The 25,864-nt window shown below is 36.0% G+C and overlaps 10 non-coding genes across 10 annotated transcripts; all 10 read right to left on the bottom strand.

Annotated features, from left to right (window-relative positions):
* Nucleotides 1–16,744: 16,744 nt before the first annotated feature.
* Nucleotides 16,745–16,818, bottom strand: TRNAI-AAU. Its single transcript has one exon. It is a non-coding gene; the product is annotated as a tRNA-Ile (tRNA).
* Nucleotides 16,819–17,645: 827 nt separating this feature from the next.
* TRNAI-AAU lies at nt 17,646–17,719 on the bottom strand. Its single transcript has one exon. It is a non-coding gene; the product is annotated as a tRNA-Ile (tRNA).
* An 844-nt stretch (nt 17,720–18,563) lies between these two features.
* TRNAI-AAU lies at nt 18,564–18,637 on the bottom strand. The gene has a single exon. It is a non-coding gene; the product is annotated as a tRNA-Ile (tRNA).
* An 827-nt stretch (nt 18,638–19,464) lies between these two features.
* TRNAI-AAU lies at nt 19,465–19,538 on the bottom strand. Its single transcript has one exon. It is a non-coding gene; the product is annotated as a tRNA-Ile (tRNA).
* Nucleotides 19,539–20,383: 845 nt separating this feature from the next.
* TRNAI-AAU lies at nt 20,384–20,457 on the bottom strand. Its single transcript has one exon. It is a non-coding gene; the product is annotated as a tRNA-Ile (tRNA).
* An 842-nt stretch (nt 20,458–21,299) lies between these two features.
* TRNAI-AAU lies at nt 21,300–21,373 on the bottom strand. The gene has a single exon. It is a non-coding gene; the product is annotated as a tRNA-Ile (tRNA).
* Nucleotides 21,374–22,253: 880 nt separating this feature from the next.
* On the bottom strand, nt 22,254–22,327 carry TRNAI-AAU. The gene has a single exon. It is a non-coding gene; the product is annotated as a tRNA-Ile (tRNA).
* An 827-nt stretch (nt 22,328–23,154) lies between these two features.
* TRNAI-AAU lies at nt 23,155–23,228 on the bottom strand. Its single transcript has one exon. It is a non-coding gene; the product is annotated as a tRNA-Ile (tRNA).
* Nucleotides 23,229–24,075: 847 nt separating this feature from the next.
* TRNAI-AAU lies at nt 24,076–24,149 on the bottom strand. The gene has a single exon. It is a non-coding gene; the product is annotated as a tRNA-Ile (tRNA).
* An 856-nt stretch (nt 24,150–25,005) lies between these two features.
* Nucleotides 25,006–25,079, bottom strand: TRNAI-AAU. The gene has a single exon. It is a non-coding gene; the product is annotated as a tRNA-Ile (tRNA).
* Between the last annotated feature and the right edge of the window lie 785 nt (nt 25,080–25,864).

The raw sequence follows: 25,864 nt of genomic DNA, 5'->3' as shown, positions 1-25,864 counted from the left end.
TGAAGTGGGGAAGTAGGCAGCAATGATAGAGAGAATAATGTTAGAACAAGAAGAAAAAAAAAAGATTTTTACTTGCTGGCGGTACATTATTGATTATTATTACAATTATAATTTTCAGTAGCATATGTTGACTTAATCCCAAAGCCTTTCCTTAGCCATAGAATAATTATATTCCTTCTGATCATTGTTTACCAATTTATTTAAAATAATTTTTCATTCTCCACATTAAGAAAATATATATATTATAAAGGACAAGGTGACGGTGGGTTTCAACTTTCAACTCCTTATATATTCAGTAGTCCACATTGAACGGACCTCCACCTTAAACTCTTAACAATTAATAATTTATTTCTCCAAGCTAACATCATGGATCTATATAACAACATAAAACCTTAACTTCTCTCCTTAATTTTAATTTTAATTTTTAATTGTTTTTTTACAACTTGAATTATTATTATTCATTTACAAATAAAATTAATGTATATCGAAATTATTTAAGGGTCAGTTGGGAAAGCAGGAAAATGATTTCTGGAAAATGTTTTCAGGAAAATGAGTCATTTTCTAGAAAATATTTTCCTTTCCCGTGCTTGGTTGCATTTTGGAAAACTTGGTGTGTTCGGTTAATTTTCTGAAAAATGAGTAGAATTATATAATTAAACATTTTATCGGAAAATGACTACCGCCAAAATTTGGCGGAAGTCATTTTCCGCCAAAATGGCTTCATTTAATTTTTCTCAGTCAACGGAAAATGTTTTATGTTGACTGGATTTTCCTGTTGCATTCAAACACTGAAAACATGAAAATCATTTTCTAAAAGTCATTTTCCTGCTTTCCAAACGGACCCTAAGTTACACCCATATTAATAGGGATGTCAATTGGGCCAACCCGCATAGTTTTGGGTAGCCCTACAGGACTGATGGGTTTATAGGTTTGGGCTAAATGATTTTGTTTTTTGTTTTTTTTTTTTGTTGGGTTTGGTTGGTCCTAATCCAAAACTACGGGTTGCCGGGTTTATTCGACGGGCTGAACACTAAACTAAAATTGAAAAATGAGCGGGATGAGTTTAAAAATTATGGTTAGTATATATATATATATATATATATATATATATATATATATATATATATATATATATATATATATATATATATATATATATCTGTGTGTGTGTGTGTGTGTGTGTGTGTGTGTGTGTGTGTGTGGAAAGGTTCAGATGCGGGTATAGCTTCCCGTGCAGTTGTGAGGTTAAATCTGAGTCGTTGAACAAATTCAGATCAACGGCTCAAATGAATGAAAATTATAAAAAAAAAAAACGCGTGCAGTGTCTGGAAGAAAGAAACATAAGCTAAAAATGATGCACCTTAAGTGATAGAAACACACACCTTAATGACACGTTTGGTTCGCGGAATGAATTTTGAGGGAATAGTGTTGGTCCCGATAGGGTGGTAAAAAGTCTAGAGGGGGGGTGAATAGACTTTTTAAACTTTTTCACAATTAATAACACTTTGGTAATTTCAACTCTAAGTAACAAGATATGAAACTTAGATGCACATCGGAATAATTTAAACAACCAAGTGTTACGTAAAATCAAAGAGATATATCACATGCAATATGATGAATATGCTTGTAAAGGCTCAAATAATAAATATGCAAATTTATGCCCACATGCAAACGTGAAATCTACTAGACCCAGATGAATAAATTCGCACAGTATATAAAATGGGTCAGTCAAATATTCAACATGCAAGATAACAAATGAATATTTAAAGAGATGGTGCACTCAATATGTGTGTGATATCACGTGTGAATCAATGAGTGAATCCAAATGGAATTGTGTCTGCATGCACTTGTAAAGTCACATAACCCAATCAATAAGATAAATGAATAAGACGAATAGTAAATGGGTTAGTATGCATGCAATAATAAATAAAGGCAGTAAGTAAATGAGAGAGGCAATTTATAGTGGTTCAGAGGTGGTGTAATCCTCCTAGTCCACTCTTCTCCTTTCACTCCAAGGAGGAAATTCACTATCTCGCTCACCCAGATACAAATAGTGAATCAAGTGCACATAGGCACTTCCCAAATGTTTTGCATACAGCTACACTCAATCCCGAGTATCTCGCACAAAGCTATACTCCCGAGTATATTGCACAAAGCTATACTCCTACACCAACTAAGTGTTTTGCACCCAGCTACACTTAGCACCACTGAGCGTCTCGCACACAGCTACACTCAGCAACCACGAGTGTTTCGCACAAAGCTACACTCACGAGTGTCTCGCACAAAACTACACTCAATAGGGTAGTGTCTTGCACAAAGCTACACTCAACCCTCTTTCTACACACAGTAGAGGTAAGATTTAGAGAAAACAAATTTCTCTTCTAATGACTTGAAGAATCTCTCGTGTAAGCTCAGACTAGATATTTTTGAATTTTTGCTCTTTTGTCTTTATTGTATTTCTCTTTGTATTGCATTGCCTTCTCTACTTCATGTCTTCAAGTCTTATGGTATATATACCTGAAGAAGCTATATTACCGTTGTAGCTTCAGTTGATCTTGATCGTTCATTTTGATCAGCTACACATTATTGCCAACTTGCATTGCGGTGAATTAATGCAAGAGATGGGCTTCTTACAGTGAGTTTGAAAATCCTCACCTGACAATTCTTCAAAGTCGTATATGTCGGCTCATCAGCTGAATCTTCTCCGAAAAATAATTTCCTTATCTTGACAGATTCAAAATGATGAAATCTTCCAAAAGATTTTCTGCTGATTCTTGCTTGAGTAAAAATTATATCTTCGTCCATTTCTTCTTTTGAAATGATTTGAGATGCATAGCAAGATATTTAAATGAGAAAGAAGATTTGTAGAAGAATTCACGTGCATCTTCCTTATCATGTCTACAAGCTTCCAAACTTGTAGTCAATTTAGCCTTACATGTGTCCACATTGTAGCATGCACTCAACAAGTGTCATCTTTAGAAAATATACTTCAAATGGGATTTGAACATGAGCCAACGACATATATCTCCCACATTTATACCACTACGCCATATTAACTCATTGGTTAATATTTTTGGATTTAATCTTTATTCCCAGAATGGCTTTAGTAGCGTTTTAGATTAATTGATAAATTAATCCGAGTCTACCTCTTGGTCGTCCCATTAGCTCCTTCGTCGTCCCCTTCTTTATCTCTTACTCAAAAATGTAATGGTTGAGTCTCAAACCCATGACCTCTGACTTTAGCAACCTTGTTCCTTATCCACTTCACCCACCGCTTGATCCTTTGGTGTCTTCCAAGGTAAATAAATCTCAAATAGTAACATTCTGGATAAGTATATTTTGCTAAGAATTTCGTAGACTTTATGGCTTGACTTGGGACTTAGGCTAATAGGCAACTAGACTCAAAATAAAATTGGGGGTTTCTAAAAATACAAATTTGGCTCATCAAAACTATTACATTTTATTCCTAACAAATTCCCCCTTTTTGATGATGCCAAAACCTATACCCGAACATTTTGGCTTAGTCTAGTAAAAAACAATAATCTTTTATTTTTCTTTCTTTTATTTTGACTAGCCAATTTGACGAGTTTGACAATTTTTGGACCTAAAAACTTTTTACTTTTAGACACGTAAAAGAGGTTGCAATTTTTGAGGTTTGATTTTAATTTCTTTTTGTCACTTTGTTTTCTTCCCTCAAATTGCATTTTACAAAGCTAAACATGTGTCTAAAAATTAAAAAGCATAAAGCTAAATAAAATATGACCAGATAATAGATAGATTAATTGCATCAAATCCAAACAAGCCATATTACAACCTTAGCAAAATGTATTGAAAAGTTAAGCATTTTACGGTCCAATCATGCTATTTACTCTAGCTCTTAGCTTAATGAAATTACCTTTGCAATTAGCATGATAATATAATTGCTTCACTTGTCCTTTAAGATAGCATGAAAAAGCTCCACGTACATCTCCCTTGCTTGTTAGAAAAACATTTAGAGTGTACCACTTGGCACATTCGAATATGCTCCTTCCTTCCTTTAATTCGTCCACATCCGGTACGAGTGCGGCAAATGATGCAATGATATCTTCATTTGGCGAACTTCCTTCCCCCTGAAGGTATGCACGGTCCGAACTACTCGAGCCTTGTCCACCATGTCCAAATCCACCACCAAAATGAGAGCCACCAAAATGAGAGGGTTGTTCTCTTTCCCCCTTTTTGGTGTCATCAAAAATCGCCTTGACCATATCCGTGCCCTTCTTGGATAAAGTCACAATTTCCTTGACCACTGAGTCGGTACACAAAGTCGTGCTAGCCATTCCTTGGAGAAAATCCTTAATTATGGATAACTCCTTGATCATACGAATATCATCTCCATGTGTGTCAATCTTTTCAATTGTTTTTCGTAGATCTTCAACTTCCACGCACACTTTGAAAAGCAGTTTCTCATGCCTAATTTTGTGTATCATATTGTCGGCATGGTGAGACTTTTCAAGATTGACTTGAGCACTTCTTTCCTCCTCAAGGGCTATAGTTAACCTGTCAACAAAAGAATTCAAAAACTCAACAATTGTTGGGTTAGATTTTTCAACATGTGCTCCAATGGCCTCCTTTAGTTCCTTCAAGGCTTTGATCACCTCAACATTAGAACCTTTTGCTTGGTCAATTTCCTCATTTTCATTCGAATTTTCATTCAAAATATCAACAACAATATGCTCATCACCATCTTTTTGGACTTCATCTTCCTTTGCTCGGTCATTCACCTCAACTTCTTCTTGTTGTTCTCCTTCCTTGGCCTCTGGATCAGCCCCTAAGTCAGCTGGTAACACTGGTTCATCAGCCACCACAAAATCAGTGTTCAAATCTGCCACAAAATTAGTTTCCAAATCAGCCAGAAGGTCATCCCCTGTGTCATCTCTCTGGTCATCCCCTGCATCATCCCCTGCTTCTTCTTCTTGAACTGCTTCAATTTCTTCTGTTTGGATGGTGTTGGAAGCATTCAAGACCTCATTCTGTTCCTCAGCAGCAACTGTGTCAACATTAGTAGCCTCATCTTGGTCTCTAATCTCAACTCTTGGTGTTCTTTTCTTCTTAAACACACGGCTTAAGGGTATGTCATCATCCAATTGTTCTTCTTCATTTTCATGTTCCTCAATTCTTTCTCTTTTGACATTAACCCGAAATAGGTACTTGCTAGAAAGAATTGACTTTCTATCCTTCATTTGGATGCCTTTCCTTCTCAAGAGTTCACCAATCATGAGACCATAACTAGGCTTGTCTTCTTTGTCCACCATGGTAACCAATCGGTTGAATATTACTTTACTCCAATCCAATTTCTTTCCATGAACCACAGCATGCATCATACTTGCTATTTGTAAAGTAGATTTATCAAATCCACCTAATTTACACAATACACACTTGGCAAGAACTTCAACAAGTTTACAAAATTCCCATTTGAACAATTCGGACTTCCTTCCAGAATATTTGGGAACTTCTAAACTGTCCTTAATTCGAACCTTAGTCCAGAACTCAAACTGATCAAAATAATAATTATCTAGGGTAATATCATGCTTAGAGAAATCAAACAACTCCCTAATATCATTTTGACTAATGGATACCCGTACGCCATTAACACAAGATTTAATCACATTGTTCTTCATTTTAGCATGCTTGAAAAAATCAAATGCTTCATCATCAAAAATACCCATATAACGAAACATGCAAACCTTTTGTAGACCACATTTCTCCAATCCATCCAAAATCTCTTGAGCAAGAACTAGATTTGTACACACACCTTTGAAATCGGTTGGGTCGAGGAGGTGTCCCATGTTGACTTTCTCTGTGGGTTGTGTGTTCTTGGATGATTTTCTACTTGAGGATGCCATTTGTGAAGTTATTTTGGAGTGGGTATCAAAGTGAAGTGAGAATGAGAGGATTTTAGGAGTTCGGCTATGGTGTTCTCGTAAAAGAGAGAGAAGAAGAGAAGAGTTTTGAAATTGGGTTTGTTTGGGAAGGCCAAGGGTCGTGTAAGTCTTTTAGGGCTAGATGGACAAAAATACCCTTAATGATAGGCTTAGTGGGTCTTAAAAATTGAGGGTAATTTGGTCAATATTTAGTATAGAAGATGTTCAGCTCAAGGATATCTCAGATGAATTAGATACATGCATAAAAGACATGCAAAAATATTTTGTCAAAAAGAGATAATGATTAGATCAACCAAATTCAATGGGGTAGATGCACAATAAATTTCATTCTCTGACACAAAATCCATGTGTTATACAAACAAGACAAACCTTCTTTCAAGGTAAATTTACATGTGCCAGGTAAAAACTCTATGACTTACAGACGGCTATGCTAGTGAGTAGGGTAAAAATTTATAAAAACTTTCACATTAGACACGTACAAGCTTGATTAAAAAAAATATGCACAAGATAACCTTAAGAATTAAGGATTATAAGACACAGATTTTTTTTTAATTTAAAAAAATAGCATTTTAATTAACACAAAATCACATAGCATGCAAAAACAGAATTAACGCAAATAATTATGTAATTAACACATATAGGTACGTGACAAATAAGATAAACACAATAGCCAAAATTAAATTAAATAAATTGAGCTTTAGGATAGAGAACGTGATACTTAGCTCATTTCGATCATGCCCAACTCATGCCTTAGAGTGATAAATCGTGATTCACACAAAAGCTTTGTCAGAATATCTGCTAGTTGATTTTCTGTTGGTACGTGATCCATTTTGATGTCTTTCTTCTCAACATGATCTCATATGAAATGGTGTCGGACATCAATGTGCTTTGTTCTTGAATGAAGTACTGGGTTTTGAGAAATTTCTATGGCGCTAGTATTATCACAGAAAATACTAACTTCATTGCAATTGACTCCATAATCTTTTAATTGTTGCTTCATCCATAGAATTTGTGCGCAACAACTCCCTGCAGCGATATATTCGACTTCGGCTGTGCTTGTTGCAATGGAGTTTTGCTTCTTGCTAAACCATGAAACTAACCTTCCCCCTAAGAACTGGCACGTTCCTAATGTACTTTTTCTATCAATTTTGCAACCTGCAAAATCCGCATATGAAAAACCGGTTAGTTCAAAATTTCCTTCTTTAGGATACCATAATCCAACATTAATGGTTCCTTTAAGATATCGGATAATCTTCTTGACGGCAAGTAGATGGCTTTCTTTTGGCTTAGATTGGAATCTTGCACATACACCCACTGAGTAAGATATGTCGGGTTTACTCGCAGTGAGATATAATAAAGATCCAATCATTCCTCGATATTCCTCGATGTGCTCATTGGAATTTTCACTGAGCTCTTTCCTTCTTGACCGAATCTCTTAATGAGATCTTTGGTGTATTTGGCCTGATTTATGAGTATTCCTTCATTCAGTTGTTTTACTTGCAGTCCAAGGAAGTAGTTTAGCTCTCCCATCATGCTCATTTCAAACTTGTTCTGCATGAGCTCAGAAAATTTCTCACATAATAATTTATTAGTACTTCCCAAAGATAATATCATCAACATAAATTTGTACTAATAATATATGATCATTTTCTTGAATTTTAAATAAGGTTTTGTCAACAAGGCCTTTGGTAAACCCACAACTAATTAAGAACATTGATAGGGTGTCATACCAAGCTCTCGGTGCTTGTTTTAGCCCATATAATGCCTTCTTTAGTTTATAGACCTTATCGACATTACCTTTTACCTCAAAACCTGGGGTTACTCAACATATACTTCTTCTTCAAGTAGGCCATTTAAGAATGCACTTTTTACGTCCATTTGATAGACTGTAAAATTCTTGTAGGCTGTAAAGGCTAGAAAAATTCTTATTGCTTCCAATCTTGCAACCGGGGCAAATGTCTCATCAAAATCTATTCCTTCTTCCTGTGAGTAGCCCTTTACGACTAGCCTTGCTTTATTCCTAACCAACGATTCCATCTTCATTTGCTTTATTTCTAAAGACCCATTTTGTTCCAATCACATTGTGATTAGATGGTCTTGAAATAAGCTCCCAAACATCGTTGCGTTCAAACTGATTCAGCTCTTCTTGCATTGCTTCAATCCAACTAGGATCTTTTAAAGCTTCATCTATGTTCTTTGGTTCAACCTGAGAAAGAAAACATGAAAATAGGGTTTCTTGTAAAGTAGATCTAGTTCTCACGCCATCATGAATTTCTCCAATGATTTTATCTTGTGGATAATTTCTTAGCCACTTCAAATCCGGTTGAAAATTGCTTTGAGAAGTAGAGGGTTCGTGTGAAGTGGATGGATTTGGATTTGCGGTTTGATCCATTGGTTGATCCTCACTGTTAGTTCCAACTCCAACCCCAACACATTCCCTTACTTCTTCCCTTATTTCATCTTCCACGTCGGTTTCTGTTCCGGAGTAGTTTAGATTGCTATTTCCCTGCAAAATATCTTCAGAAATTTTATTAGTATTTTTTTCATTATTGATACCAACTGTCGGATATTCCTTGCTCTTCGAGAGCTCATCAAATACGACATGAATGGATTCTTCAACCACCATTGTTGATTTATTTAATACTCTGAATGCTCTGCTGGTGGAAGAATATCCTAAGAATATTACTTCATCTGCACGTTCATCAAATGCTTTTAGATATGTTTTACCATTATTAAGAACAAAGCATTTGCAACCAAATGAATGAAAATAGCTAAGGTTCGGTTTTCTCCCTTTCCAAAATTCATAAGGTGTCTTGTCGTGCAGCTTGTAGATTAGACTTCTGTTTTGGGTATAGCAAGCAGTATTGATTGCTTCGGCCCAAAAACGTTTAGGTAGCTCGGCTGCAACTATCATTACTCGTGCGGCTTCTTTAAGCGTTCGATTTCTCCTTTCGGCAACTCCGTTTTGTTGTGGAGTTCTTGCTGCTGATAGTTGATGCATAATTCCTTGAGTATTGCAGTAATTTTGAATTACGCTATTCACAAACTCTGTTCCTCTATCGGTACGAATTTTGACAATGTTGACTTCCTTTTCGTTTTGAAGTTGTTTGAGAAGTTCTGGTAGCTTCTTCTCTACTTCATTTTTCTTCCCGAGAAATATCGTCCATGTGTACCTGGAAAAATCATCAACAACAACATTAGTATATTTCTTACCACTCATACTTACTGGCTCCACAGGACCAAATAGATCCATTTGTAGTAGACTAAGAGTCTTTGACTTGATTCGTGTGTTTTTGTCTTGAAGGATGATTTGATTTGCTTTCCCTTCTGACATGCATCGCAAATTTTATCCTTTCTGTAGGTGATGTTGGATAGTCCTTTGACTAGATTTCTCGTCACGAGTTTGTTAATGGTTTTGAAGTTGAGATGACTCAACTTTTTGTGCCATTCCCAACCCACATTGCTTGAGTTGTTTGCTACAAGACACACAGAGTCTTTGGTTGTGCTCTAGTCTACAACATACATATTTTTCTTTCTGATTCCTTCTAGAAAAATCTCGCCTGTGGATTCGTTCTTCACTTGACACTTGTCTTTGAAAAATCTACATCATAGCCTTTATCGCAAAATTGACTTGTGCTCAGCAAGTTGAACTTTAATCCTTCAACATAGGATACGTCTTCTATTTTTAGACCATTGCGGGATACCGTTCCTATTCCTTTGGTTGTACCATATCGATCATTTCCTCCAACCACAACTTTTGGTCCTTCGATGTATTTAAAATCCACAAGACTAGATTTATTTCCAGTCATGTGTCGAGAACATCCACTATCGAAGTACCAAATTTCCTGCAAACAGTTTACGCATTTTTAGGTACCCAACTTAATTTGGGTCCTTGAGTGTTAGTCCTTTTTGGTACCCAAATCCACCTAGTTCTTATTGATCCAAGATTAGGTGATTCGTAACCATTGAAAACATTATAATCATATCTAATTTTCGAAAAAGGTTTTGGTGCCGGGTTTTGAAAATTGACTCGATCTTTTGGCACTTGGGAAAAGATTTGTTTGAGCCTATGAAAGGCATTAAATCTGGAATTAGTCCATGGTTTAATATCATCAAACCAATCTTGTTCAGAGGGATAAAGTCTCCCTGCCCCAATCCTTGGAGTTCTTCCCGTTCTCCTATGAGGACTTTGTGCACTCGACTCATTGGTATTTTTCCATTTAGGAACAAACTTTTGCCTATCATTTGACTGCATTGACGAATTAAATTTTCTTTGAGGCTTCGGCCTTGCAGTAACATTTTTGGCATTAGTTTGATAACCAATTCCTTGTCTCATTGTGCTATCTTGACCTTTTACAAATTTTACTACTTCGACTTTATTATTTAAAGCAGTAGTAGAATTGGTCAATTTTTCAGAGGCTTGAGAACACGATGGATCATAACCAAGTCTGGTTTTATCACTTGAGGGTTTTTGCATATTTACCATTTTATCCATTATTTTGGATGAATGTGTAAATGTTGCTATAACCTCTCTAAGGTTGTGTTCTCTCACTTCCCTAGATTTGCACTCTTCTTGAAGTCGAATATTTTCATCTTTCAAGTCTCGTATCTTAGATAGAGCATTTTGCAATTTTTCATTTAGTTGATCTTTTTCAAGAATCAGTAAATTATTGCGCTCCTTGATTTGCGAGTAAGTGTCCATCATGGTTTGACAATCCTTCATCATATGAAAGATAGACTCTTTAGAGAAAGATGAACTTACAGAATCAAAAGATTTAGAAGTTACCTCATCATCATCTGTTTCGTGTGCCATAAGACATAAATCTTGACTATTTGAATTGCTTGACATGCTCTTTCCAAATAGTGCATTATCATCTGTAGAACTGTCACTTTCGTTGCTAGAAGATTCCTCAGACTCACTTGTTTCTAGTGGGTCACTAATAAGAGCTTTTCTTTTGTCTTTCTTGTTGAATCTCCTATCTTTGACTTTGGTTTCCTCCTGCACGGTGTTAGGTTGATTTTTGCTTACCTTGGGATAAGGACATTCGGCCATAAAGTGTCCTGGCTTTCTACAGTTGTAGCATAAATTCGAATTGTCCTCCATGATTTCCTTTTTGTGCTTCGTGATGTGCTTGCTTTAGGAAAACTTTTGTGATTGTTTTTCCTCATAAACCTCTTGAATTTCCTGACAAACAAAGCAAAGTTTTCATTATTTAATAATTCACTATTATCTACTGACCTTGACGTGGACGGTTGTTCGGCAACTAGTGCGTTGTTCTTTTCTTCGCGTTCTTCCTCTGTCCTTGACTTCATTTCAAACTCATAGGCTTTTAGATCACTAAAAAGCTTATCAGTTGATAGAGTCTTTAGATCTCTATGATCACGCATGGCAGTGACTTTCATGTCCCAACTTGTCGGTAAACCACGTAGGATTTTGAGTGAGATTTCCTTTTGATTAATGTCTTTTCCAAGATCATTAATTTCTCCCAAGATTTTGGCAAATCTTGTTTCCATGTCGGTAATATTCTCGCCACTTAGCATTTTGAAATCCTCAAATTTCTTTAATGCTATGGTGAGTTTATTATCCTTTTCCTGTTCGTCTCCTTCACCAATTTGGATGAGTGTCTCCCAAACTTCTTTTGCGGATTGGCATTTTCGGACTTTTGGGAATATCGTATCATCGATAGATTTGAACAAAATATCCTTGGCAATATTATCCAAGTTATTTCGTGTTCTATCTTCACGAGTCTATTCCACTTTAGGCTTTGGAACGTACTGAGGAGTATCACTTGTTTGTACGGAAGCAGTGTTCACTTGCAAGATTTCAATTGGACCATTAGTGATTACTTCCCACATCTCATCATGTAGTGCAGATAAATGTACCTGCATGCGAATTTTCCAATCATCAAATTTTTCTAGAGAAAATAATAAATTTTGGGCAAGAGCCATATCTCTTTTCATCATCTTGATTTTTCGAGATCTGTCTAGCAGTCAAAATTGACTCAAATAGACAACTGCTCTGATACCAATTGTTGGTATCAGTCAGAGACAGTTTGACCCAAATAGACAACCCGCTCTGATACCAATTGTTGGTCCCGATAGGGTGGTAAAAAGTCTAGAGGGGGGTGAATAGACTTTTTAAACTTTTTCACAATTAATAACACTTTGGTAATTTCAACTCTAAGTAACAAGATATGAAACTTAGATGCACAGCGGAATAATTTAAACAACCAAGTGTTACGTAAAATCAAAGAGATATATCACATGCAATATGATGAATATGCTTGTAAAGGCTCAAATAATAAATATGCAAATTTATGCCCACATGCAAACGTGAAATCTACTAGACCCAGATGAATAAATTCGCACAGTATATAAAATGGGTCAGTCAAATATTCAACATGCAAGATAAAAAATGAATATTTAAAGAGATGGTGCACTCAATATGTGTGTGATATCACGTGTGAATCAATGAGTGAATCCAAATGGAATTGTGTCTGCATGCACTTGTAAAGTCACATAACCCAATCAATAAGATAAATGAATAAGACGAATAGTAAATGGGTTAGTATGCATGCAATAATAAATAAAGGCAGTAAGTAAATGAGAGAGGCAATTTATAGTGGTTCAGAGGTGGTATAATCCTCCTAGTCCACTCTTCTCCTTTCACTCCAAGGAGGAAATTCACTATCTCGTTCACCCAGATACAAATAGTGAATCAAGTGAACACAGGCACTTCCCGAGTGTTTTGCACACAGCTACACTCAATCCCGAGTATCTCTCACAAAGCTATACTCCCGAGTATATTGCACAAAGCTATACTCATACACCAACTAAGTGTTTTGCACCCAGCTACACTTAGCACCACCGAGCGTCTCGCACACAGCTACACTCAGCAACCACGAGTGTTTCGCACAAAGCTACACTCACGAGTGTCTCGCACAAAGCTACACTCAATAGGGTAGTGTCTTGCACAAAGCTACACTCAACCCTCTTTCTACACACATTAGAGGTAAGATTTAGAGAAAACAAATTTCTCTTCTAATGACTTGAAGAATCTCTCGTGTAAGCTCGAACTAGATATTTTCGAATTTTTTGCTCTTTTGTCTTTGTTGTATTTCTCTTTGTATTGCATTGCCTTCTCTACTTCATGTCTTCAAGTCTTCTGGTATATATAGCTGAAGAAGTTATATTACCGTTGTAGCTTCAGTTGATCTTGATCGTTCATTTTGATCAGCTACACATTATTGCCAACTTGCATTGCGGTGAATTAATGCAAGAGATGGGCTTCTTACAGTGAGTTTGAACATCCTCACCTGACAATTCTTCAAAGTTGTATATGTCGGCTCATCAGCTGAATCTTCTCTGAAAAATAATTTCCTTATCTTGACGGATTCAAAATGATGAAATCTTCCAAAAGATTTTCTGCTGATTCTTGCTTGAGTAAAAATTATATCTTCGTCCATTACTTCTTCTGAAATGATTTGAGATGCATAGCAAGATATTTAAATGAGAAAGAAGATGTGTAGAAGAATTCACGTGCATCTTCCTTATCATGTCTACAAGCTTCCAAACTTGTAGTCAATTTAGCCTTACATGTGTCCACATTGTAGCATGCACTCAACAAGTGTCATCTTTAAAAAATATGCTTCTAATGGGATTCAAACACGAGCCAACAACATATATCTCCCACGCTTATACCACTACGCCATATTAACTCATTAGTTAATATTTCTGGATTTAATCTTTATTCCCGGGATGGTGTTGGGGCTCAGGCAGGAACAATGTCAGGTGGTCCAATTGGTGATCTGTTGGGGTTGGAGAACTCTCGCGATCGGGCCCAGGGTTTGGCGATGGTGGATTTTCCGGCGGTGGCCTCAGCAGCGTGACAACGTCTGATTTATTCTTTGCCTTGGATTCCTAGCTTCTGTGGTGTATATATGGAATCCATTTTTAAGAAACAAGACACTTTTGATTTAATCTTTGCCTTGGATTCATAGCTTCTGTGGTGTATATATGGAATCCATTTTTGTGGAATCCATTTTTAAGAAACAAGACACTTTGTCGTCAATGTCTAATTTATTCAAATCTCAATTTGGTCATCGGTTGACTCCTGCAACGAAGGGGAGGGTGGTAGCGTCGAAAGAGATGCAAAGAAGAAGTGTGAAAAGGGTAAAATAGGAAATAAAATATAAAATCTATTCCTGAGTTCTCAAGAATAGGTTAATACCAGGGGGCCCCTAGTAATAGCTATTACCCTTATGACCCGTTTGGTTCACGGAATAGGCCGGGAATGGCATAGCATTCCCAGTAATAGGCCTATTTCTTTGTTTGGTAACCATTTCTATTACCAGGAATAATATTCCTAGTAATAGCCTATTACCTCAAATAAGGTAATAGCTATTACTAGGGCCCCCCTGGTATTAGCCTATTACTGAACGCTCAGGAATAGATTTTAGAATCTATTTTCTTTTTTACCCCTTTCTTTAACGTATTTTTTTATCCTATATATAAATTTATCCTATTTCACCACCGTCGTCGCCACCACCACCATCACCGCCGCCGCCGCCACCACCACCACCACCATCGCCGCCGCCACCACCACCATCGCCACAACCGTCGCCCCCACCACTGCCGCCACCACCACCACCACTACTACCCCGACACCACCACCGCCGCAACCACCATCGCTGCCGCCGCCGCCGCCACCACCACCACCACCACCCAACAGCACCACCACCACCATCGCCGCCCCTACCACCACTGTCGGCCCCACCACTGCCACCGCCACCACCACCACTACCACGCCAGCACCATTACCACCGCAGCACCGCCACCACCACCACTACCACCCCAGCACCGCCACCACCACCATCGCCGCCGCCACCACCACCGCTGCCACCGCCACCGCCACCACCACCGCCATCACCGCCGCCACCACCACCACCACCATCACCATCACCATCACCATCACCATCACATATTTTTATAAGGGTATTTATGTCTTTTAAAACATATTTCATTTCTATTCCTTAAATCAACCAAACACTGTAATATAATTCATAAAGTCTATTCCTTCCGCGAACCAAACAATAGAATACAATTCCTATTCTATTCCTTGCCTATTCCATTCCTTATGGAATAGCATTCCTATTACCTCAAAATTCATTCTGCGAACCAAACATGCTGTTAGGGGGAATAGGTCATTCCTAGGAACTTTATTCCTGGGAATAAATTTTTTTACCAAACAAAAGAATAAGTCTATAACTGGGAATGTTATGTCATTCCATACCTATTCCGCGAACCAAACATGCCATAAGTGTTAGAATAACGCACCTTAAGTGTTAAACTGACGCACCTTAAGTATTAACATCGCGTACCTTCAGTTTATAACAATGACGCACCTTAAGCACACAACCCATGCACCCTTAAGCGCAAAACTCACACACCTTAAGCACAAAACTAACGCATCTTAAGTTTCAACAACTACTCACATTAAGCACACAACCTACGTACCTTAAGCACAAACCCCATGCACCTTAAGCACAAAACCCACGCACCTTAGATTTGACCTAGATGCAAAAATTACCAAATTGCTACCACATTTTTGAATTTTTTTTTCTTTTGGTAATCCTGGACGTTGATTTAAGCAAGATCAATGGCTTAGATTTAACCGCACAACCGCACTTGGGGTTGCCAACCGCACTAGAACCTAATTATATATATATATATATATATATATATATATATATATATATATATATATATATATATATATATATATATATATATATATATATGGTGCATGAATGTTTGCGGGAAGTGAATGCTAACAAGACAAAATTACATGCACTTATAGGTCAAAGTAGGTGCACTTGTAAGTGATTTTACTTGCACTTCGATGTTCAATTACTTACGAAAATACCACCGCGACCTTCGTGTTATTAGCACGACGATCTAACCAACTGAGCTAATAGGCCTTTGATTTTTAACTTTCAGACACTATTATATCTAGTCATTTTTTCAGCTAAAATGGGTAAAAATGGTTATGAAATGCCAAGTGTTCATATGCAAAATGCTACACAAAATTAGATGACTTAACACATATTCAGTGTCACTGTATTTTTTATTTATTAATTATGATCGATTTATCACCAATTAATTATATGAGAGACAAGGGTTACAAACCGAAGAAAAAATTTTAATCCTAACTAAAGAGTATCGGGAATGACTCGGACGAAAAAGCGTAAGGGCATATTATTCAATATTACGAAAGACAATGGAATCTCCCTTGAGGATGGGATGACCACCGCTGAGTGCGTCAGATGGTAGAGATGCGAGTTAAGCGAAGGAGAAAATACCCTTGACGCTTTCGATAACTACCACAGTTTTAGAATCAATCTCACATATATATGATCATCATCCGGTAATACCAGTACACATCCTGAGCTCAAGAAATCAAATTAACAAATTTTTGGAAACGGCAGCCGAGAAAGGCGAAGAAGCAGCAAGAAGAACGAGGGTTGAAGCTGCACAATTGAAGACATTTTGTAATGTTTATATATTTATATATGCTTTATGCACATTGAATTGTAATATAATTCTTTTGAGATTATTAATGAAAATTTTCAGTGTTGGTGATGCGTTGTGTTTATTTCCGTACTTCAAATTCCTTAGAATAAAATATTTATCAAGTTAAAGTTGGAACACTTGAACTCAAAGTTACCATATTAAAGTCACCGGTTCACGTTGTGCATTTTGTAAACACCATTTCAAAATTAATAATGGTTTTTACATGCAAAGGGTTGGGAGATGAAAAAATTTGGCCCATACAAGTTTCGAACCTGTGACCTTCGCGTTATTAGCACGACGCTCTAACCAACTGAGCTAATAAGCCTTTGATTTCCAACTTTCAGAACACTACTATATCTAGTCACTTTTTCAGCTAAAATTGGTAAAAATGGTTATGAAATGCCAAGTGTTCATATGTAAAATGCTACACAAAATTAGATGACTTAACACATATTCAGTGTCACTGTATTTTTTATTTATTAATTATGATCGATTTATCACCAATTAATTATATGAGAGACAAGGGTTACAAACCGAAGAAAAAATTTTAATCCTAACTAAAGAGTATCGGGAATGACTCGGACGAAAATGCGTAAGGGCATATTATTAAATATTACGAAAGACAATGGAATCTCCCTTGCAGATGGCATGACCACCGCTGAGTGCATTAGATGGTAGAGATGCGAGTTAAGCGAAGGAAAAAATACCCTTGACGCTTTCGATAACTACCACAGTTTTAGAATCAATCTCACATATATATATGATCATCATCCGGTGATACCAGGACACTTCCTGAGCTCAAGGAATCAAATTAACAAATTTTTGGACACGACAGCCGAGAAAGGCGAAGAAGCAGTAAGAAGAACGAGGGTTGAAGCTACACAATTGAAGACATTTATATATGCTTTATGAACATTGAATTGTAATATAATTCTTTTGAGATTATTAATGAAACTGTTCAGTGTTGGTGATGCGTTGTGTTTATTTTTGTACTTCAAAATCCTTAGAATAAAATATTTGTCAAGTTAAAGTTGGAACACTTGAACTCAAAGTTACCATATTAAAGTCACCGGTTCACGTTGTGCATTTTGTAAACACCATTTCAAAATTAGTAATGGTTTTTACATGGAAAGGGTTGGGAGATGAAAATTTTGGCCCATACAGGTCTTGAACCTGTGACCTTCGTGTTATTAGCACGACGCTCTAACCAACTAAGCTAATAGGCCTTTGATTTCCAACTTTCAGAACACTACTATATCTAGTCACTTTTTCAGCTAAAATTGGTAAAAATGGTTATGAAATGCCAAGTGTTCATATGTAAAATTCTACACAAAATTAGATGACTTAACACATATTCAGTGTCACTGTATCTTTTATTTATTAATTATGATCGATTTATCACCAATTAATTATATGAGAGACAAGGGTTACAAACCGAAGAAAAAATTTTAATCCTAACTAAAGAGTATCGGGAATGACTCGGACGAAAAAGCGTAAGGGCATATTATTCAATATTACGAAAGACAATGGAATCTCCCTTGAGGATGGGATGACCACCGCTGAGTGCATTAGATGGTAGAGATGCGAGTTAAGCGAAGGAGAAAATACCCTTGACGCTTTCGATAACTACCACAGTTTTAGAATCAATCTCACATATATATGATCATCATCCGGTAATACCAGTACACATCCTGAGCTCAAGAAATCAAATTAACAAATTTTTGGAAACGGCAGTCGAGAAAGGCGAAGAAGCAGCAAGAAGAACGAGGGTTGAAGCTGCACAATTGATGACATTTTGTAATGTTTATATATTTATTGATGCTTTATGCACATTGAATTGTAATATAATTCTTTTGAGATTATTAATGAAAATTTTCAGTGTTGGTGATGCGTTGTGTTTATTTTCGTACTTCAAATTCCTTAGAATAAAATATTTGTCAAGTTAAAGTTGGAACACTTGAACTCAAAGTTACCATATTAAAGTCACCGGTTCACGTTGTGCATTTTGTAAACACCATTTCAAAATTAATAGTGGTTTTTACATGCAAAGGGTTGGGAGATGAAAAAATTTGGCCCATACAGGTCTCGAACCTGTGACCTTCGCGTTATTAGCACGACGCTCTAACCAACTGAGCAAATAGGCCTATGATTTCCAACTTTCAGAACACCACTATATCTAGTCACTTTTTCAGCTAAAATTGGTAAATATGGTTATGAAATGCCAAGTGTTCATATGTAAAATGCTACACAAAATTAGATGACTTAACACATATTCAGTGTTACTGTACTTTTTATTTATTAATTATGATCTATTTATCACAAATTATTTATATGAGAGACAAGGGTTACAAACCGAAGAAAAAATTTTAATCCTAACTAAAGAGTATCGGGAATGACTCGGACGAAAATGCGTAAGGGCATATTATTCAATATTACGAAAGACAATGGAATCTCCCTTGCAGATGGCATGACCACCGCTGAGTGCATTGGATGGTAGAGATGTGAGTTAAGCGAAGGAGAAAATACCCTTGACGGTTTCGATAACTACCACAGTTTTAGAATCAATCTCACATATATATATGATCATCATCCGGTGATACCAGGACACATCCTGAGCTCAAGGAATCAAATTAACAAATTTTTGGACACGGCAGCCGAGAAAGGCGAAGAAGCAGCAAGAAGAACGAGGGTTGAAGCTGCACAATTGAAGACATTTATATATGCTTTATGAACATTGAATTGTAATATAATTCATTTGAGATTATTAATGAAAATTTTCAGTGTTGGTGATGCGTTGTGTTTATTTTTGTACTTCAAATTCCTTAGAATAAAATATTTGTCAAGTTAAAGTTGGAACACTTGAACTCAAAGTTACCATATTAAAGTCACCGGTTCACGTTGTGCATTTTGTAAACACCATTTCAAAATTAATAATGGTTTTTACATGGAAAGGGTTGGGAGATGAAAATATTGGCCCATACAGGTCTCGAACCTGTGACCTTCGTGTTATTAGCACGACGCTCTAACCAACTGAGCTAATAGGCCTTTGATTTCCACCTTTCAGAACACAACTATATCTAGTCACTTTTTCAGCTAAAATTGGTAAAAATGGTTATGAAATGCCAATTGTTCATATGTAAAATGCTACACGAAATTAGATGACTTAACACATATTCAGTGTCACTGTATTTTTTATTTATTAATTATGATCGATTTCTCACCAATTAATTATATGAGAGACAAGGGTTACAAACCGAAGAAAATTTTTTAATCCTAACTAAAGAGTATCGGGAATGACTCGAACGAAAAAGAGTAAGGGCATATTATTTAATATTACGAAAGACAATGGAATCTCCCTTGCAAATGGGATGACCACCGCTGAGTGCATTAGATGGTAAAGATGCGAGTTAAGCGGAGGAGAAAATACCCTTGACGCTTTCAATAACTACCACAGTTTTAGAATCTATCTCGCATATATATATGATCATCATCCGGTGATACCAGGACACATCCAGAGCTCAAGGAAACAAATTAACAAATTTTTGGACACGGCAGCCGAGAAAGACGAAGAAGCAGCAAGAAGAACGAGGGTTGAAGCTGCACAATTGAAGACATTTTGTAATGTTTATATATTTATATATGCTTTATGCACATTGAATTGTAATATAATTCTTTTGATATTATTAATGAAAATTTTCGGTGTTGGTGATGCGTTGTGTTTATTTTTGTACTTCAAATTCCTTATAATAAAATATTTGTCAAGTTAAAGTTGGAACACTTGAACTCAAAGTTACCATATTAAAGTCACCGGTTGACGTTGTGCATTTTGTAAACACCATTTCAAAATTAATAATGGTTTTTACATGCAAAGGGTTGGGAGATGAAAATATTGGCCCATACAGGTCTCAAACCTGTGACCTTCGCGTTATTAGCACGACGCTCTAACCAACTAAGCTAATAGGCCTTTGATTTCTAATTTTCAGAACACTACTATATCTAGTCACTTTTTTAGCTAAAATTGGTATAAATGGTTATGAAATGCCAAGTGTTCATATGTAAAATGTTACACAAAATTAGATGACTTAACACATATTCAGTGTCACTGTATTTTTTATTTATTAATTATGATCGATTTATCACCAATTAATTTTATGAGAGACAAGGGTTACAAACCGAAGAAAAAATTTTAATCCTAACTAAAGAGTATCGGGAATGACTCTGACGAAAAAGCGTAAGGGCATATTATTCAATATTACGAAAGACAATGGAATCTCCCTTGCAGATGGGATGACCATCGCTGAGTGCATTAGATGGTAGAGATGCGAGTTAAGCGAAGGAGAAAATACCCTTGACGGTTTTGATAACCACCACAGTTTTAGAATCAATCTCACATATATATATGATCATCATCCGGTGATACCAGGACACATCCTGAGCTCAAGGAATCAAATTAACAAATTTTTGGACACGGCAGCCGAGAAAGGCGAAGAAGCAGCAAGAAGAACGAGGGTTGAAGCTGCACAATTGAAGACATTTATATATGCTTTACGAACATTGAATTGTAATATAATTCTTTTGAGATTATTAATGAAAATTTTCAGTGTTGGTGATGCGTTGTGTTCATTTTTGTACTTCAAATTCCTTAGAATAAAATATTTGTCAAGTTAAAGTTGGAACACTTGAACTCAAAGTTACCGGTTGACGTTGTGCATTTTGTAAACACCATTTCAAAATTAATAATGGTTTTTACACCATTTCAAAATTAACAATGGTTTTTACATGCAAAGGGTTGGGAGATGAAAATTTTGGCCCATACAGGTCTCGAACCTGTGACCTTCGCGTTATTAGCACGACGCTCTAACCAACTGAGCTAATAGGCCTTTGACTTCCAACTTTCAGAACACTAATATATCTAGTCACTTTTTCAGCTAAAATTGGTAAAAATGGTTATGAAATGCCAAGTGTTCATATGTAAAATGCTTCACAAAATTAGATGACTTAACACATATTCAGTGTCACTGTATTTTTTATTTATTAATTATGATTGATTTATCACCAATTAATTATATGAGAGACAAGGGTTACAAACCGAAGAAAAACTTTTAATCCTAACTAAAGAGTATCGGGAATGACTCGGATGAAAAAGCGTAAGGGCATATTATTCAATATTACGAAAGACAATGGAATCTCCCTTGCAGATGGGATGACCACCGCTGAGTGCAATACATGGTAGAGATGCGAGTTAAGCGAAGGAGAAAATACCCTTGACGCTTTCGATAACTACCACAGTTTTAGAATCAATCTCACATATATATGATCATCATCCGGTGATACCAGGACACATCCTGAGCTCAAGAAATCAAATTAACAAATTTTTGGAAATGGCAGCCGAGAAAGGCGAAGAAGCAGCAAGAAGAACGAGGGTTGAAGCTGCACAATTGAAGACATTTTGTAATGTTTATATATTTATGTATGCTTTATGCACATTGAATTGTAATATAATTCTTTTGAGATTATTAATGAAAATTTTCAGTGTTGGTGATGCGTTGTGTTTATTTTTGTACTTCAAATTCCTTAGAATAAAATATTTGTCAAGTTAAAGTTGGAACACTTGAACTCAAAGTTTCCATATTAAAGTCATGGAACACTTGAACTCAAAGTTACCATATTAAAGTCACCGGTTCACGTTGTACATTTTGTAAACACCATTTCAAAATTAATAATGGTTTTTACATGAAAAGGGTTGGGAGATGAAAATTGTGGCCCATACAGGTATCGAACCTGTGACCTTCGCGTTATTAGCACATCACACTAACCAACTAAGCTAATAGACCTTTAATTTCTAACTTTCAGAACACTACTATATCTAGTCACTTTTTCAGCTAAAATTGGTAAAAATGGTTATGAAATGCCAAGTGTTCATATTTAAAATGCTACACAAAATTAGATGACTTAACACATATTCAGTGTCACTGTACTTTTTATTTATTAATTATGATCAATTTATCACCAATTATTTATATGAGAGACAAGGGTTACAAACCGAAGAAAAAATTTTAATCCTAACTAAAGAGTATCGGGAATGACTCGGACGAAAAAGCGTAAGGGCATATTATTCAATATTACGAAAGACAATGGAATCTCCCTTGCAGATGGGATGACCACCGCTGAGTGCATTGGATGGTAGAGATGTGAGTTAAGCGAAGGAGAAAATACCCTTGACGGTTTCGATAACTACCACAGTTTTAGAATCAATCTCACATATATATATGATCATCATCCGGTGATACCAGGACACATCCTGAGCTCAAGGAATCAAATTAACAAATTTTTGGACACGGCAGCCGAGAAAGGCGAAGAAGCAGCAAGAAGAACGAGGGTTGAAGTTGCACAATTGAAGACATTTATATATGCTTTATGAACATTGAATTATAATATAATTCATTTGAGATTATTAATGAAAATTTTCAGTGTTGGTGATGCGTTGTGTTTATTTTTGTACTTCAAATTCCTTAGAATAAAATATTTGTCAAGTTAAAGTTGGAACACTCGAACTCAAAGTTACCATATTAAAGTCACCGGTTCACGTTGTCCATTTTGTAAACACCATTTCAAAATTAATAATGGTTTTTACATGGAAAGGGTTGGGAGATGAAAATATTGGCCCATACAGGTCTCGAACCTGTGACCTTCGCGTTATTAGCACGACACTCTAACCAACTGAGCTAATAGGCCTTTGATTTCCACCTTTCAGAACACAACTATATCTAGTCACTTTTTCAGCTAAAATTGGTAAAAATGGTTATGAAATGCCAAGTGTTCATATGTAAAATGCTACACAAAATTAGATGACTTAACACATATTCAGTGTCACTGTATTTTTTATTTATTAATTATGATCGATTTATCACCAATTAATTATATGAGAGACAAGGGTTACAAACCGAAGAAAATTTTTTAATCCTAACTAAAGAGTATCGGGAATGACTCGAACGAAAAAGCGTAAGGGCATATTATTTAATATTACGAAAGACAATGGAATCTCCCTTGCAGATGGGATGACCACCCCGCTGAGTGCATTAGATGGTAAAGATGCGAGTTAAGCGGAGGAGAAAATACCCTTGACGCTTTCGATAACTACCACAGTTTTAGAATAAATCTCACATATATATATGATCATCATCCGGTGATACCAGGACACATCCAGAGCTCAAGGAAACAAATTAACAAATTTTTGGACACGGCAGCCGAGAAAGACGAAGAAGCAGCAAGAAGAACGAGGGTTGAAGCTGCACAATTGAAGACATTTTGTAATGTTTATATATTTATATATGCTTTATGCACATTGAATTGTAATATAATTCTTTTGAGATTATTAATGAAAATTTTCGGTGTTGGTGATGCGTTGTGTTTATTTTTGTACTTCAAATTCAATATAATAAAATATTTGTCAAGTTAAAGTTGGAACACTTGAACTCAAAGTTACCATATTAAAGTCACCGGTTCAAGTTGTGCATTTTGTAAACACCATTTTAAAATTAATAATGGTTTTTACATGCAAAGGGTTGGGAGATGAAAATTTTGGCCCATACACGTCTCGAACCTGTGACCTTCACATTATTAGCACGACGCTCTAACCAACTAAGCTAATAGGCCTTTGATTTCTAATTTTCAGAACACTACTATATCTAGTCACTTTTTTAGCTAAAATTGGTAAAAATGGTTATGAAATGCCAAGTGTTCATATGTAAAATGTTACACAAAATTAGATGACTTAACACATATTCAGTGTCACTGTATTTTTTATTTATTAATTATTATCGATTTATCACCAATTAATTTTATGAGAGACAAGGGTTACAAACCGAAGAAAAAATTTTAATCCTAACTAAAGAGTATCGGGAATGACTCTGACGAAAAAGCGTAAGGGCATATTATTCAATATTACGAAAGACAATGGAATCTCCCTTGCAGATGGGATGACCATCGCTGAGTGCATTAGATGGTAGAGATGCGAGTTAAGCGAAGGAGAAAATACCCTTGACGGTTTCGATAACTACCACAGTTTTAGAATCAATCTCACATATATATATGATCATCATCCGGTGATACCAGGACACATCCTGAGCTCAAGGAATCAAATTAACAAATTTTTGGACACGGCAGCCGAGAAATGCGAAGAAGCAGCAAGAAGAACGAGGGTTGAAGCTGCACAATTGAAGACATTTATATATGCTTTACGAACATTGAATTGTAATATAATTCTTTTGAGATTATTAATGAAAATTTTCAGTGTTGGTGATGCGTTGTGTTTATTTTTGTACTTCAAATTCCTTAGAATAAAATATTTGTCAAGTTAAAGTTGGAACACTTGAACTCAAAGTTACCATATTAAAGTCACCGGTTGACGTTGTGCATTTTGTAAACACCATTTCAAAATTAATAGTGGTTTTTACACCATTTCAAAATTAACAATGGTTTTTACATGCAAAGGGTTGGGAGATGAAAATTTTGGCCCATATAGGTCTCGAACCTGTGACCTTCGCGTTATTAGCACGACGCTCTAACCAACTGAGCTAATAGGCCTTTGATTTCTAACTTTCAGAACACTAATATATCTAGTCACTTTTTCAGCTAAAATTGGTAAAAATGGTTATGAAATGCCAAGTGTTCATATGTAAAATGCTTCACAAAATTAGATGACTTAACACATATTTAGTGTCACTGTATTTTTTATTTATTAATTATGATCGATTTATCACCAATTAATTATATAAGAGACAAGGGTTACAAACCGAAGAAAAAATTTTAATCCTAACTAAAGAGTATCGGGAATGACTCGGACGAAAAAGCGTAAGGGCATATTATTCAATATTACGAAAGACAATGGAATCTCCCTTGCAGATGGGATGACCACCGCGGAGTGCATTAGATGGTAGAGATGCGAGTTAAGCGGAGGAGAAAATACCCTTGACGCTTTCGATAACTACCACATTTTTAGAATCAATCTCACATATATATATGATCATCATCCGGTGATACCAGGACACATCCAGAGCTCAAGGAAACAAATTAACAAATTTTTGGACACGGCAGCCGAGAAAGACGAAGAAGCAGCAAGAAGAACGAGGGTTGAAGCTGCACAATTGAAGACATTTTGTAATGTTTATATATTTATATATGCTTTATGCACATTGAATTGTAATATAATTCTTTTGAAATTATTAATGAAAATTTTCGGTGTTGGTGATGCGTTGTGTTTATTTTTGTACTTCAAATTCCTTAGAATAAAATATTTGTCAAGTTAAAGTTGGAACACTTGAACTCAAAGTTACCATATTAAAGTCACCGGTTGACGTTGTGCATTTTGT

The sequence above is a fragment of the Ipomoea nil genome, unplaced genomic scaffold, assembly GCF_001879475.1.
Source record: "Ipomoea nil cultivar Tokyo-kokei standard unplaced genomic scaffold, Asagao_1.1 scaffold1101, whole genome shotgun sequence".
Taxonomy (NCBI): domain Eukaryota; kingdom Viridiplantae; phylum Streptophyta; class Magnoliopsida; order Solanales; family Convolvulaceae; genus Ipomoea; species Ipomoea nil.
This window is presented reverse-complemented; position numbering and strand designations above follow the sequence as displayed.